General features: G+C 42.3%; 2 long non-coding RNA genes across 3 annotated transcripts in view; one reads left to right on the top strand and one right to left on the bottom strand.

Annotated features, from left to right (window-relative positions):
* Positions 1 to 2,785: 2,785 nt before the first annotated feature.
* LOC310673590 lies at positions 2,786 to 6,034 on the top strand. The gene is made up of 3 exons (XR_014509145.1): positions 2,786 to 2,918; positions 4,303 to 4,429; positions 5,868 to 6,034. It is a non-coding gene; the product is annotated as an uncharacterized lncRNA (long non-coding RNA).
* Positions 6,035 to 6,580: 546 nt separating this feature from the next.
* The window catches only part of LOC310673994, a 23,371-nt gene continuing 15,040 nt past the window's right edge, over positions 6,581 to 14,911 (bottom strand). Inside the window, exons 6-8 of one of the 2 annotated variants that reach the window (XR_014509290.1) lie at positions 9,958 to 10,087; positions 8,387 to 8,503; positions 6,581 to 6,681 (exon numbers count right to left, since the gene is read on the bottom strand). This is a non-coding gene — a long non-coding RNA (uncharacterized lncRNA). Of the gene's footprint in view, positions 6,682 to 8,386; positions 8,504 to 9,957; positions 10,088 to 13,964; positions 14,391 to 14,911 lie in introns of those variants that run through there. The other variant, XR_014509291.1, reaches the window with a different exon arrangement.

Here is a 14,911-nt window from a genome sequence, read left to right as displayed (position 1 = left end):
CCCTACCATCTTTGGAGCTCCAAAGGTGTTGGGGGTAGGGAAACTAATACAAGACCCCCCCTTTTTCCATGGTCTCCCCTCCCCCAAATTCTGTGTCTGCTCCTTGGTGGAGGGGATTGGCAGCAGGTGCCCATCTAGAAGAAGCATCCTACCCAATTCCTGGAGCAAGGAACCACCCACTAATGAGACTTCTGTCTTCTCATAATTCTACTTCAGTTTATTATCCCTTCTCTGTCCTGTTACTCTATTCAGGCAATGGTTTTGGAGACTGCATGGTCCCACATGGCTGAGATGAACCTTTCTCATTCTACAACATTTTTTTTAAAGGTTAGGTAATCAGAACTGCGCACACCATTCCAAGCATGGTCTAAACATAGATTAGTGTGTTATGATAACAGATTAGTGCATTAGTGTGCTATGATTTTGTGCAAAATTGTACATTGCTTAATTGGAAGAACATTTCATTTTCTCCTCCTCTCAGCTTCCTCTTTATTAAACACTAGTGATCCATAAGATGACCTCTTCCCTCATCCCATTAGTGTCAAGTTTACTCAGAAGTCCTTGGTGAGGTACTTTATCAAAAGCCCTTTGACACACTCACCCACAAAGAAGGCTCATGAGGCAAAATGTTAGGATAATGGTCATATTTATTAATACAACAACTTGGAGGAACTGTAGACCAAATCAACCAAAATCAGAAAATACAGGCAGGTGAGGAGTTTAGCTAATTCTGGTAGGAAAGCAGCCCTCCTGGGATTCTGACACAGCAACAAACTGGGTTTCCCCAGCAAAGGACAGGGAAGAAGTTACTCCTCCTTGGGAATGTGCACCCAGGCTCTGCTGTCCAGCATTCACTGAAAATACATTGTTGTTGTTTAGTTGTTTAGTCGTGTCCGACTCTTCGTGATCCCATGGAGCAGAGGACGCCAGGTGCTCCTGTCTTCCACTGCCTCCCACAGTTTGGTCAAACTCATGCTGGTAGCTTCGAGAACACTGTTCAACCATCTCATCCTCTGTCATCCCCTTCTCCTTGTGCCCTCCATCTTTCCCAACATCAGGGTCTTTTCCAGGGAGTCTTCCCTTCTCATGAGGTGGCCAAAGTCTTGGAGCCTCAGCTTCAGGATCTGTCCTTCCAGTAAGCACTCAGGGTTGATTTCCTTCAGAATGGAGAGGTTTGATCTTCTTGCAGTCCATGGGACTCTCAAGAGTCTCCTCCAGCACCATAATTCAAAAGCATCAATTCTTCGACGATCAGCCTTCTTTATGGTCCAGCTCTCACTTCCATACATCACCACTGGGAAAACCATAGCTTTAACTATACGGACCTTTGTTGGCAAGGCGATGTCTCTGCTTTTTAAGATGCTGTGAAAATACATACTTGAGGCTTAAACCCCCCCCCCCCATCATACAGGTTCCACTAGCAGATCCCTACAAGGTGCCCTTAGCTCAATAATGTCTCAGCATATCTAATATTTCTCTCCAAGCTCCCCAATTGGAGGCATCCATTGCATGGTCTGTCCCATCTGTACTGGATGGGTTTTGAGTACTGCAACCTGAACAAGTTGCGGGGGAGGGCAGGAGAGGGCCTTCTTTGCAACAGCTCCTAAGATCTGGAATTCTCTCCACATAGAGGTGGCTCTTCGCTATAAAACTTTTCAGAAGTTGCACCTCTTTACCCCGGCCTTTGACACCTGAGATGTGTGTTTTCAGAGCCTTGCCTACCCCTGTGATTGTACTCTGTTGAAGCTGTTTTGCATTTTGAACTTTAAGTCGTTGTAATCCACCCTGGGATCAGCCACCGCCACCACCACAACACAACATCTTCGCCTAACTGGACTCAGCACCAAAAGAGCAAACAAATCACACCACTCCCAAATGCTAATCTAATTCATCCCAACAGTTTGAAGTTGGCAAAAAAAGAGAAGGGAACCTGTGGCCTGTCGAGGAATTGCCTTTCAAATATTCTTATTCAGCCCCTCCTAACAGGTAATAATAATAGTATTCTAATAATTTATTATTTATACCCCGCCCATCTGGCTGGGTTTCCCCAGCCACTCTGGACGGCTTCCAGCAGAATATTAAAATACAATGATTTGTCCAATATTAAAAATATCCCTAAACAAAAGTGACTAGCAAAACCCCACAATGCAAATTGGAAGGAGGGAAGGCATAGCAAGATGGGGGAGCTTGAGGGGAAGCAGAAATCTGATAATACCATGCTTTGAACATCTTCCCATTGGCCGTCAGGCCCTGATGTGGTGGCCTCCTTAACCCTCTCCTTCTGAAAATCAATTACCCAAGTTTACTTTTGGGGAGGGGTGAGGTGCAAGGAGCATGCATGATATTGAAAGTCAAAGCTGTCAACTTTTCCCTTTTCTTGCAAGGAATCCTATTCGGAATAAGGGAATTTCCCTTTAAGAAAGGGAAACGTTGACAGCTATGGTCAAAGTACGCAGTGGAGCACATCTCCCCATATGCTTATTGACTCTCCCAAAGAACACTAAAAGTGCTCATTGTACTAACTCGGTTGTCCTCTTCAGTTCATTCTGTTTGTTTTAGTGACAGACCACAAAAGCTACAAATTGGATAGTGTTCAGGTACTGCACTGTACTCGGTGTCCTCTCTCTGGTTCACCTGGTGTTCTTGTGCTGCGATGCAAAAATAGCTCTCCTTTGATGCAAAGTGACAAGAATTTCTGCCGCAGCACATTAGGAGCATCAGTGCAAGATGGGTGGGTTATAAACAATAAAATTTCTATTATCATCATCACAGAGGTTTATAAATAGTAAAAGATTCAGCCGTTGCAATAACATAAAACCTTGGTAGCATAAAACCTCTCCCTGTCCTCTTTGAGATCCCAACCATGAAAATCTACTACTACATTGCTGTCCTTTCTGGGATGTTCTTTGTTTCTCAAGGTATTTTTATTTTTATTATTTATTGAATTTATTTACTGCCCTATACCCAGAGGTCTCAGGGAAGTTCACAGAATAAAATCAAAATATAAAACCACAAAATACCTAATCAAAATAAAATATTTTGCTTTAGGGTGGCCAGGTTGAAATGCCACCTCCCCTATTGGTCTTTTAATATTGCTATTTTGGATGTGAGAGTTCTGTCCAGTTATCCACAAGGCCAGTAATACAGAGTTGTTCCGCCTGGCCTTTGGCTTGGAATCAACTTGATCCCCTCCCCCTCTTTCCTTTTTCCTTTCTCCTTCTGTGATGGAACTCCTATTTGGGGACTTCCCTGGCTTTTTTTCTGGCCCATATAGGACCAGTCTGGATAGTTGGCCTTGGTGAAGATTTGAAGTTTTCATCCCCCAAAAGGTTTTGATTTGAGTTTCTACTGAAATGAGGCTGCATTTTAATGTTGTATTTTAATCTTGTTTTTAAGTTGTATTTTAATCAATTGTTTTTATACCTGGTGTTAGCCACCTTGAGCCCGGTCTTGGCTGGGGAGGGCGGGGTATAAATATTATTATTATTATTATTATTATTATTATTATCCTTTTGCATAGAGAGTGGGCTGTTTGTTGTCTGCAGAATGAAATTGGATGTTGGTTGCCGTTATTGTTGCTGCTGCTGCTTTTTGTGTGTATGTGTATGGAAGAGGGAGAGGGGGAGGGAAAAAGGGACAGACACCATGCTCTTGCTTCTTGATCTCTCGTTGGCATTTGATACAAACGACCATGGAACCTTCCTGGACCAGGTCTGAGGAACGGGAATATGGTGAATAAGGTGAATTTGTGTGCACCTTGAGTCTTCTCTTTTACAAAGGTCTTGCATGGGAGGGGGTGTTTTTCCTAGAAATGAATATTGTTGTTGTTTAGTTGTTTAGTTGTGTCCGACTCTTCATGACCCCATGGACCAGAGCACACCAGGCACTCCAGTCTTCCACTGCCTCCCGCAGTTTGGTCAAACTCATGCTGGTAGTTTCGAGAACACTGTCCAACCATCGCATCCTCTGTCGTCCCCTTCTCCTTGTGCCCTCCATCTTTCCCAACATCAGGGTCTTTTCCAGGGAGTCTTCTCTTTTCATGAGGTGGCCAAAGTATTGGAGCCTCAGCTTCAGGATCTGTCCTTCCAGGGAGCACTCAGGGCTGATTTCCTTCAGAATGGATAGGTTTGATCTTCTTGTAGTCCATGGGACTCTTAAGAGTCTCCTCCAGCACCATAATTCAAAAACATTGATTCTTCAGTGATCAGCTTTCTTTATGGTCCAGCTCTCACTTCCGAAGATATTAAAAAGGTGCGCCCATGAATGAGTGGCTTACAATGCCTTTTCTCTTTCTGTTTGCAGGTCAAACCGGTTTTATAGAAACTCGTGAAGCGTGTGAAGCCGCTGAAGGTTGGTGCCAGGAAGGCCCATGCAGTATCGGACCCATGGAAATTGGAAAGTGTGACACATGGATCTTCTGCTGTTCAGGGTAAAGTTTCCCAGTTTGTTTGTTTGTTTGTTTTTTAAATCCACTCTGCCCCAATTAAACATGTGTTTGCATTTTCAAATTTTCAAATTTTCAAATTTACATATACAGTATGCTGGAACATCACAGGCCCCAGTAGTTTTGCTTCTGGAATACAGTGGTACCTCTGGATGTGAACGGGATCTGTTCCGGAGCCCCGTTTGCATCCTGAATAGAATGTAAGATGCGACTGCGTGTCTGCACATGTGCGGGTCACATTTTGCCGCTTCTGCACATGAGCGTGATGTAATTTTGAGTGTCTGCGCATGCGCGAGTGGCAAAAGACAGAAGTAACGCACTCCCTTACTTCCGGGTTGCCGCGGATCGTAACTTGAAAACGCTCAACCTGAAGCACATTCACCCCGAGGTATGACTGTACAGTTTGCTTTCTTCATGAGGAGCTGGTACCTGTTCATTGGTAAAAATTAGAGAATGGCTCTGAAACCTGAGTACAGTGGTACCTCAGGTTAAGAACTTAATTCATTCTGGAGGTCCGTTCTTAACCTGAACTGTTCTTAACCTGAGGTACCACTTTAGCTAATGGGGCCTCCTGCTGCCACCGCTGTGCGATTTCCGTTCTCATCCTGAAGCAAAGTTCTTAACCCCAGGTAATATTTCTGGGTTAGCAGAGTCTGTAACCTGAAGCATCTGTAACCTGAAGCGTCTGTGACCCGAGATACCACTGTACAACAATGTGAAGCAGAAGAGTAACTTTTTGGGGGGAGTGCTTTGTCATACACAGACACTGAAAAATGGCGATTTGAAAATGCAAATACATGTTTAATTGGGGCAGAGTGCTGACAGAAAATCTGAAGGGAGATTTTGTTTCGTTGGGGTTCAATTCGGCAGCAGAGGAGGCTCTCAGGTAATGCAACCGGTGTGGTCACGCTGGGCACAGAGGTCATGGGGTGCCACAGCATACACTACCACTAATGCATCCAATAGAAGGTGAGAGATGTGGGGGGGTTCCCAGTTTTTGGCATCACATAGAGTGCCACTGAAATTTGATATGTCAAGGTCTTTTACTGCCTGCAGGTAAGAATGAGTTTTCTCAAGGCTCAGCTCTGGAACAATGAGGAAATCCCCCAGACCCATGAAAATTAATCAGTGCACATTACAGCCAAAAGATTGTTCAAGGAAAAGTTTGAGAGGCATCCATACTGCCTTTCCAGCCTCTTCTTCAGTTCCTGGGTTATTGTTTTGGGGAAGAGAGGAGGCTGAAGGAGATAATGACATTCACCAGCTTGTGTTATGGTGATATCTGTAAGTTCTTCCATGCAGAAGTACTATTTTTGTCCTTGAAAATCTGCATGGATATTCTCCGGTAGACTGTGCTTTCTGTTTCTTGCAAATGCCATGCGAGGGATGTCCCTGAAAATAAAAATCTGCTATCTTCCTATAGGAACTACGGAAACTGAAGTTGGCACCTCATCAACTATTATGTTCTCATGTACATGATGATCCACTACTCTTTAGCCTTCAAAATATGATACCATGGGACTGAGATCCTACATTGTTGATTGCAGGATTTGTTACACATCTTTGGAAAACCAGTGCATAATGTGTCAAATAAAGTGGAATTTGCTGCCAAGGAGTGTGGTGGAGTCTCCTTCTTTGGAGGTCTTTAAGCAGAGGCTTGACAACCATATGTCAGGAGTGCTCTGATGGTGTTTCCTGCTTGGCAGGGGGTTGGACTCGATGGCCCTTGTGGTCTCTTCCAACTCTATGATTCTATGTACCGCTAAAAATTCCTGTGTGTGCATTCTGTTAAATGTGCATATTGTCTATAAGGAAAGTGGTTTTACTTTCAGTTCGGTGAGCTACTGGACTATGAAGTGATCTGCTGGCAGCCCTGCCAGAGAAAGAAAACCTTTCCAATTTTGGGAACACCTTTGATGCTCCATCTTGTATTCACCTTTGCCTGCTTCACAACTTTTACAGGCACAGAAGGGAGCCAATGGATAGCGCAGAGGCAGTGCAGAGACATAACTAATCAACTCAGTGACTGGACTTTAAATAAGTATTTTCCACCCCCCAAAAAATCAATTCACACACATTTTTACAATGCAGTTTCAAATCACCATGTATTTATTTCAGTGGTCAGCAGCACCAAGCTCTATATAATGGGAGATTCAGGGTATATATTTCTACTGATGTTCCTCTTTGATAAAGAGATTGTATATTAAGCAGAAGACAAACCCCAAACTTAGTACTGCCTGCAAAAGAAAGAAAGAAATGAGTCGCTGAATCGCTCGTGCAACAATGTGTAATTTAACAACAAATTCATAGCACTGTTGATGCCCACCTTTAGAATTTTTCTCATTGATGCAATACTGCTTTTGGAACTCAAATAACAAAAAAAGTAATCAAAAGCTAAAGGTGCTGAGGAAATTGCATGCTTGCCCCCACCATAAGTTAGAAAAAGAACCCTAAAGGCAGAGGGAGGCAACAAGATGTCTACAAAGACATCTGGCAATCTCATGTTTGCAACCAAGGGCTCCATACAAAGTCCTGCCCTGTGGCAAATGATCAGCACGTTTCTCCTGCAGGAGAGAATGGTGAAATGGCTGTCGTCTCTTGCCCAGGATTCCAGCCTGGTAAGAAGATCGTGATTATATTGTTAGAATTCCTACTCCATGATTGCAGTCATGGGGTTGTTGTCTTTCACATGACGGTGTATGTTTTGACTCCACAGAATGAGAAGTGACAGAAACAGGGTGTTTGTGTTACTGTGTTCCGTGAAGTGGGATTATTGTCCTTTGTTCATTCTCTTTGCTGTCTGATGCTAGAGAGAGAGGGAGCCATGTTGCAGTGCTCCGTGTGTGTTTCTATGTAAATAAAGTAGATTAGCCAAAATGCTGAGTTGCTGAGGTCTGTTACACAAGCTGTGCAAACTCTGTGGATCCCAAAGTGTGCCTATGTCAGTTGGCATCAGTCGCTGTGATGTTTGGGCTGAAGAAAGCTTTTGAAGCTCCTGAACAATCGACCAGGAGGGAGGGAACATGCAAGTCGGGCATGTGTCTCTACCAGGGTTCTACTCAAGTGTAGGATGATCTCCTGATACATATCACTTGCCATCAGACTGAGAGACTCATATATATAATGTTCAGTAGCACCTTAGAGACCAGCTAAGTTTGTTCTTGGTATAAGCTTTCATGTGCATGCACACTTCTTCAGATACCCTTTCTCAGAACTGTTCGTCTTCTGCTACTTGCTCAAAGATGAGGAGTCTTTTCTTTTAAAAGAAACAAGATGAAGGGACATGGGGTAGCAGCTGTCGTATATTCAGCATTTGTGCCTTACATCAAACATTCAGAGAATTCTGTTGAAGCATTTTGTGGGGATGTTTAGGATAATAGATAAGGAAACATTTGTTAAGTGTTATCCTTCCTTCACTCACGCTAGGGTCCTCTCTTAAAGGGGTTATATAATGGGTGTCACTGGCCATACACTGAAAGGTTGTCAGTGAACTACCCTGTGTGCAGGGCTATGGGCTTGGCTGCCTGCTACATTGACGTCTCATGGAGCACCCCCATGTCCCATTTACCCTGATGTTCCCCAGTTCCCCCACTTGGGGGAGCTGGGAGGGATACACGCCCAAGGCCTAAGCCAAGGTCTTCCTACATTCGGAAGTCTAATCAAGTTGTGGCCCAATTTTTAATTCCATAATGTTGTCAGAATCTTTTCTTATGATCCCTGGGGGCTGGGGCTGTCGCGCCTGGTCAAACAATTCCCTGAGCTCAGTCAGAGCAAGTAGCCTATCAAGCAGAGAGAGGAAAAGGCAGCCAGTTATTTCCCTGTTCCAGGTTGTCAACGTGCTCATTGACCCATATATGGCTGTGTTGCCCTGCTTTCTGTCTCTGTTTTTGGGGCAAATAATGGCAACCACATTTAAGGTTGGCTTAAGGGAATTTTGCCTACCTTAAGCAGCATGGACTTCCTCTGCCACACACCCCAATTTTCTTGTAATTATCAAGACAATGCCACACCAGGCAATGACCCCCATTTGACTTACATGAAAACATGTGATTTATCAAGCTAAAAGAAAGAAAGGAAAAACAGTCTCGTCAGGAAATGCTAGCCTTGCTAACTGCCTATCTGTCTTCTGTTCAGCTCAACTGCTGATATATGACAAAATATATGATATATATTACTTAATTGTAATAACCTCGAAGCAGTTTAGAAAAAAAAGCTTTGCATTAAGATTATCAATAAAAGTAAGAGAAAACAAGTTAACCTAAAACGTATCAGTCAGATTGATTCCCAGTTTTGCAGATACAAGATGAACTTTGTGGCTGGTGCACACCTATAATATACAGAATGACTGAATAATTGAATATGAGAATATGAGCATATTGAAAGTCTATAACTTTAAGATCACAGTCCATACCTAAGGGAAAGTGTCTCATCCTTCTAATCTTATGTTCACTTTGTCATGTTTCTGCATGTTTGGTATACTTATTTTAAAAAACCAAAGAAGTCAACAAAATTCACTAACGCTTTTGAGCTTAGGGGGAACTAACATTTCTGCTAATATGCACATATATTGAATTAATTTTGCCCAATATTCCAATTTTTGCAAAACATTTTCGTATGTTATTTCCCCCGATGCATGCATTATAATGCAGACTTTCCAATAATGTGTAGTTTGGGGGTGGTTGAAAGCACAAAGTCAACAAAAAGTTAAGAAACCCAACACAAAGCTAAGAAAGCCGAATTTCGTCATGTAGCCACCTTTCAGATCACCTACTGTAAATGATAATATTGTCAGTGCTTTTCTTCTGGGGGGACGCAGGGGTACGCATACCCCTAAACATTTTGTAAGTTTGGCCTCATTGAGGGGCAGTATTTCAATATGAGTAGGAAAATGAGAGTACCCCTAAACATTTTTTTAAAGAAAAAAGCACTGAATATTGTTATAAACTTTGCATGTTGGTGCTCAAAGATGGCCCAGCCATTAGGCAGGGTGAAGCTTCTGCTTCAGGCATCAGAACACCCTCCCCACCTCCAGGTCGCATGCCAATGGGTGCCCAGCCTGCCTCACCTCCGGCATCAGTAGTTGAGAAGTGTGGCTGACATTGGCACCAATTTTGGGCAAGATCACATCCATTATAGGCCAAATTTCACGTGTGTTGTCATTTCTTTGTCAGTGGTGGGTGTGGCAGGGCATGTGGCGGTAGTGGCAACAGCAGTGGTAGGGCAAAGCAGCACTTCCTGGTTCACCTTAAGCAGCAAAACCTGATGTGCTACCCCTTTTTGGTACTTTACATGTGAATTTATGCATCCAGCACAGTTGACCTGCCAGACTTACCCACTTTACTTTCACATATGTTGTATTTGCCATCTGAAAGGACAAGCATTTCCCTTCACAGAGTACAGGAGCTCTGCATGAACTCACACCACTCTCAAATGCAGAGCCATCAATCACAACTCCTCAGAAAATGAACATGCTTGATGGCCCTGCAAGGATCATTGTGGCAAATTCTGCTTACCTTTTACAACACTTCTTCCCTTCAGAACATGATCCAAGGTTCAGCGCATACAATGGACAGTGTTTTTGACAGTCAGTATTCTTAATATATAAACATGAGAGCTCATCAAGGTCCCTTAGAGCAGAAAGCCCTAAAGAAGAAAGAAAGAAAGAAAGAAAGAAAGAAAGAAAGGAGATGAATATGAGAGCTGAGATTTCAGTATTTCCCAAAAGTTTCCAACTCTTCTTAGCATCATAATCCATATGCAACACATGACCTGGTTCCTCATTTGATGCCAGATAGAGCTTGAAAAACGGCACAGCAGACAGCAATTTTATCAGCTGTAAGCTTTCTGCATCATTTTACCAATCAACGTTATCGTCACCAACACCATCATTTAATACCTGGTCTTTTCCATATAGATTCAGTGTTGGAAAAGGCCACCTCTATAGAAAAGAATGTAAGTTGTTTTTATATGCAACAACAGCAGCAAGAATATTACAGTGGTGCCCCGCAAGACGAATGCCTCGCAAGACGGAAAACCCGCTAGACGAAAGGGTTTTCCGTTTTGGAGGTGCTTCGCAGGACGAATTTGCTATAGGCTTGGTTCGCAAGACGGAAATGTCTTGCGATTCCTGGGGTTTTTTTTCCGCTCCTCACCCCTTTTTCTAAGGCACTAAGCTGCTAATAGCCTTTTAGCAGCTAATCCGCTAATCCCTTAAACCTTTAATAGCCGCTAATAGCCGCTAAACCGCTAATAGCGCTAATCCGCTAATCCGCTAATCCGCTAATGGGCGTGCTTCGTAAGACGAAAAAACCGCTAGACGAAGAGACTCACGGAACAGATTCTTTTCGTCTTGCGAGGCACCACTGTATTGGCACAAAAATGGAAGCAAGAAGAATTACCGACGAAAGAAGAATGGAGGATGAAATTAATGGACTATGCAGAACTAGATAAACTAACAGGAAGGTTTCAAAATCTGCGGGACCAGAAATTCACAGAAGACTGGCGTAAATTTACAGACTATTTGAAAAGTAATTGTGATGATCAGACTACATTTGTAGGTTTGCAAGAAGTTTTGTGAGGAGAATTATTGGAACTATTGCAAAAATGGATAAAGGGGAGGGTGGTTAGTTATGATAATGAAAGGCAATATGAACTTAAGAAATGCATAAGAAGTGGCTAAAACGGTGGATCATCAGAGGTGCTGATGGAAGTCCAAAAAAGAAGAAAAAAAGTTGTATAAGTGGTGACATTTTGTGGTATGTACTATAATTTATATGTTAAAATTAATAATAAATATTATTTAAAAATAAGAGGAAAAGGCCACCTCTTACTGTAGAATCTCCACCAGCGTATAAACATGCACTTGGCTGACAGAAGGTGAGATTAGGAATGGAAGAGAAATGTGCTTAATACACATTCCAATACAAATCAATTTATGTATGCTGTTTCCCAAGCTCAACAGCCTAGGAAGGTGGTTGGCAGGTGGTGATGCAGCAGCAGTGAATGGGAAAGTGCAACTTTAGCATACCACAACAGAAGGCTTCAACACCTTCCCTTTCCCCTGGACTATGTAAAATTTTCCACCCACATTCCGATATAGACAAAATCTTCACACCAAATGCACTCTCTGGATGAGATTGCAAAGGGTGGAATATGTGCTAGCATTACTACCAATCCTCCTCATCACCACTATTATACCATCTCCTTTATAAATTGTTTCCCTTAAAACATCTCCAGGTGATTTAAGATTAAAAGCACATACAAAAATAATCCTAAATCCAGTACAAATGTAGACTGGGATAAAAATATCCACGTAAGAGAGTTATAGAAAAAGGAAAGTTTTCAATGGTTGTTGAAAACATATCTTACACACACAAAACATAGAATGCAATATAGTTGATGCCTAAGGTAAAAATATGCATTTATATTTTCTGGTACTCTCTTTTTTTTAGCTAAGAACTGCATTGCAATGTTCAGAGAAATGCAAAATCTAAAGGATAAAATTAGTTTAGGAGGTATAGATCAGGTCAATTCATGTCAGAATCTTCAACAAATGATTTTTCTTAGCATCTCTGAAATAATTGTGATAAATGGCAAAAGGAGTGGTTGGTTGGCAGGTTGTCTAGAAAACCAGTGTTTTCTGTTGGGTCTCCGGCTTCAGCTGGCTTGCTATGCAAGCATTCTAGGGAGATGCCTTGCCCTGATAATTAATAAGGTGAATACACACACACATATAAAAACATACCTGGAGAAGTCAACAGTGTCCGTAAAACAAAAAGAGGGATAACCCAAAAGGCTTGCATGGTTGTTTTGCTGAGAATTCAACCACTGTGGCAAACAGGGTTATTTGCTGAATTTAATCAAAAATTAAATAAAATACTTGCTATCTTCCTTCTTGGTTTCTTCTGGGGGAGGGGGAATGCCCACACACAAATAAATGCAGTGTGTGTGTGTGTGTGTGTTTGGTTAGGGTAGAGAGAATTGTGCAGAAACTGTCTTTGTGGGACTTCACACAGAGTTTTTAATGGCACACGGTGGAAAGCAATAACAGACACACAGCAAGGATAATATTGAGTACAGATTATTCGCTTGGACAACTTTTGTCACAGGACGTTCAACAGTGAGACGGAATGAGGTGGGTAGTGCCTGATGTTGGACTTCATGAACATCTTTGTTGCCTACAGAACGTTCAAAAATACAAAATGTATGCTCCGTCAGGACAGCTGCAAACAAGTTATCCCAAAAATAGGTTTCTGTGAATTCTGGGGAGGGAGCCAATTCCTACTGAGTGCTTTTCATCTCAGAGGCACATGTAAACACATGGAACACAGCCACATTATTGGAACATAGAGCATTTGAAACTTGTGTTTTATCTCGACAAATAGCTCTCCCTGTACCGAATGCCTATAGCACATGTGAACATAAGAGTGGCTCTGCTGGATCAGGCTGGTGGGCCATCTAGTCAGGTATCCTGTTCTCACTGTGGCTAACCAGATGTCTATGGAAAGCTCACAAGCAGTGGCATAGAATGGGGAGTGGGCACAGGAGCAGTAGCCTTGAGCGCAAAATTGTGAGGGGCACAAAATTCCAACACCCGGTACTGCCGAAATACAGCCGTGTGCTTCTTTTGCTGGGCTCTGTTGAAAATGGCTTCTCTATGCAATCCAGGAAGTGGCCTTTCCAGAAAATGGAACAGTTCTTTTCATTTCTGTAGCTGTGATTTCTTGGGTGAAGTGGGTGCCGTTAGGTAGTTGAATATGCATGCATACTCTCTCTCTCTCTCTCATTCCTACTCCCTGTGGCCCTGGACACTTGCAACCCATGCTATACCACTGCCCAAAAGCATGGATACAGGGAAATGTTGTAGGGGTAGTTTAGCTGTTTGTGTTTGATGCTGGAGGCAGGTGATGTGTTCCATACCTGATCCATCGTTAGTACCATCTCAAGGTGTGTGTGTGTGAGGGGGGGTGTTTCCCCATTTTTATTTTAATCATTGTCCTTTATCATTTTAAAGCTTTGCAGCTGCACTCACAAAACAAGTTCCAGGACTTTATTGGGACACAATAAAATATACTCATCCCATACATAGGAAGAAGAGGAAGAGTTTGGATTTGATATCCTGCTTTATCACTACCTGAAGGAGTCTCAAAGCGGCTAACATTCTCCTTTCCCTTCCTCCCCCACAACAAACACTCTGTGAGGTGAGTGGGGCTGAGAGACTTCAGAGAAGTGTGAGTAGCCCAAGGTCACCCAGCAGCTGCATGTGGAGGAGCGGAGACGCGAACCTGGTTCCCCAGATTACGAATCTACTGCTCTTAACGACTACACCACACATAGGGTGGACTATTCTTTTCTTGCAAGCTTTCTTCTTCCTTGCAATGGTAATTTCTAGATAGTATTGTGCATGGGTGCATTCAACACTGTTGACCTGCAAAATCAAGTGGTGATATGTGTTCCGTATCTCCAAACATCTAAATAATGTCACTTTAGATAACCACCCAATGAAGTAGATGCACAAACATTTCAGCAAAGCAATTTCACATCAAAATCGTTTATTGGTTGATTGATTGTGTCGGTAATGAACTGGATGACTGAAGATATGAATTCCTGGTGGCAAGATTCCTTGGGAGTCCAAGCAAATTGATGTAGAGTACATGAATCAAAGAAGGCTCTACACACACACACACACACCTCGAGATATTCAGATCTCCATTTGCTTCAAAATATGATTTGACCAAATGGGAGAAATTCTTCTAAGCCATAGCATGGCTGAGTCTCATCTTTGCTGTTTCTTTTACACTATTTTGATCCCAGGTGGTTTTCTGTCTCTTTTATTCTTCATCAAAGCCTGCTGATGTCACCCATAATTCTCTTTATTGAGACTTTTCCGACTTCAGCACTGGAGTTCTAATAAACTCTGCTGTCGACTGGTTACATTCTGGTCACCCTATTAAAGAATATAATGGGTTAGGTGAGGCTGGCCAGGAGGGGAAATTTGACTCATTTTCCATTTAAAGGTATAATGATCCAATCCACACTTTCTGAAGTGACGTAAGAAATGAAACCCCACCTTTGCTTGAAATTTTCTGAATTTTCTGATGCAGTTTTTCAGCCAAATATGGTTTTACAAAAATGTATGTATTGGAGAAAAGTGTGCATGAATATGCATATTTTAGTGAAAATAGCATGCATATTAGGAGAAACTGCTTGCAAAAATGTATGCTTTGGGCAAAGATGCATATAAAACGTGTTTACTAGAAAAGATTTGCACTAAAATGTTGAAGAATCTGTCTATAACGGCTTCTCTTCGTTTCTGGTTTTCTCCATCTTAATTTCAGGTCACCTCATTCCTACATCCATTTGTAATGTCTCCCCCTCTCAGTATATGTTCTTATTTTTATTTTGGTATGTGCATTTGTCTGATATACATATTTTTGCAAGCAATTTTTCCTATTGCAATGTAGGAAA

This window comes from Podarcis tiliguerta, assembly GCF_965153285.1.
Source record: "Podarcis tiliguerta genome assembly, chromosome: 3".
Taxonomy (NCBI): domain Eukaryota; kingdom Metazoa; phylum Chordata; class Lepidosauria; order Squamata; family Lacertidae; genus Podarcis; species Podarcis tiliguerta.
This window is presented reverse-complemented; position numbering and strand designations above follow the sequence as displayed.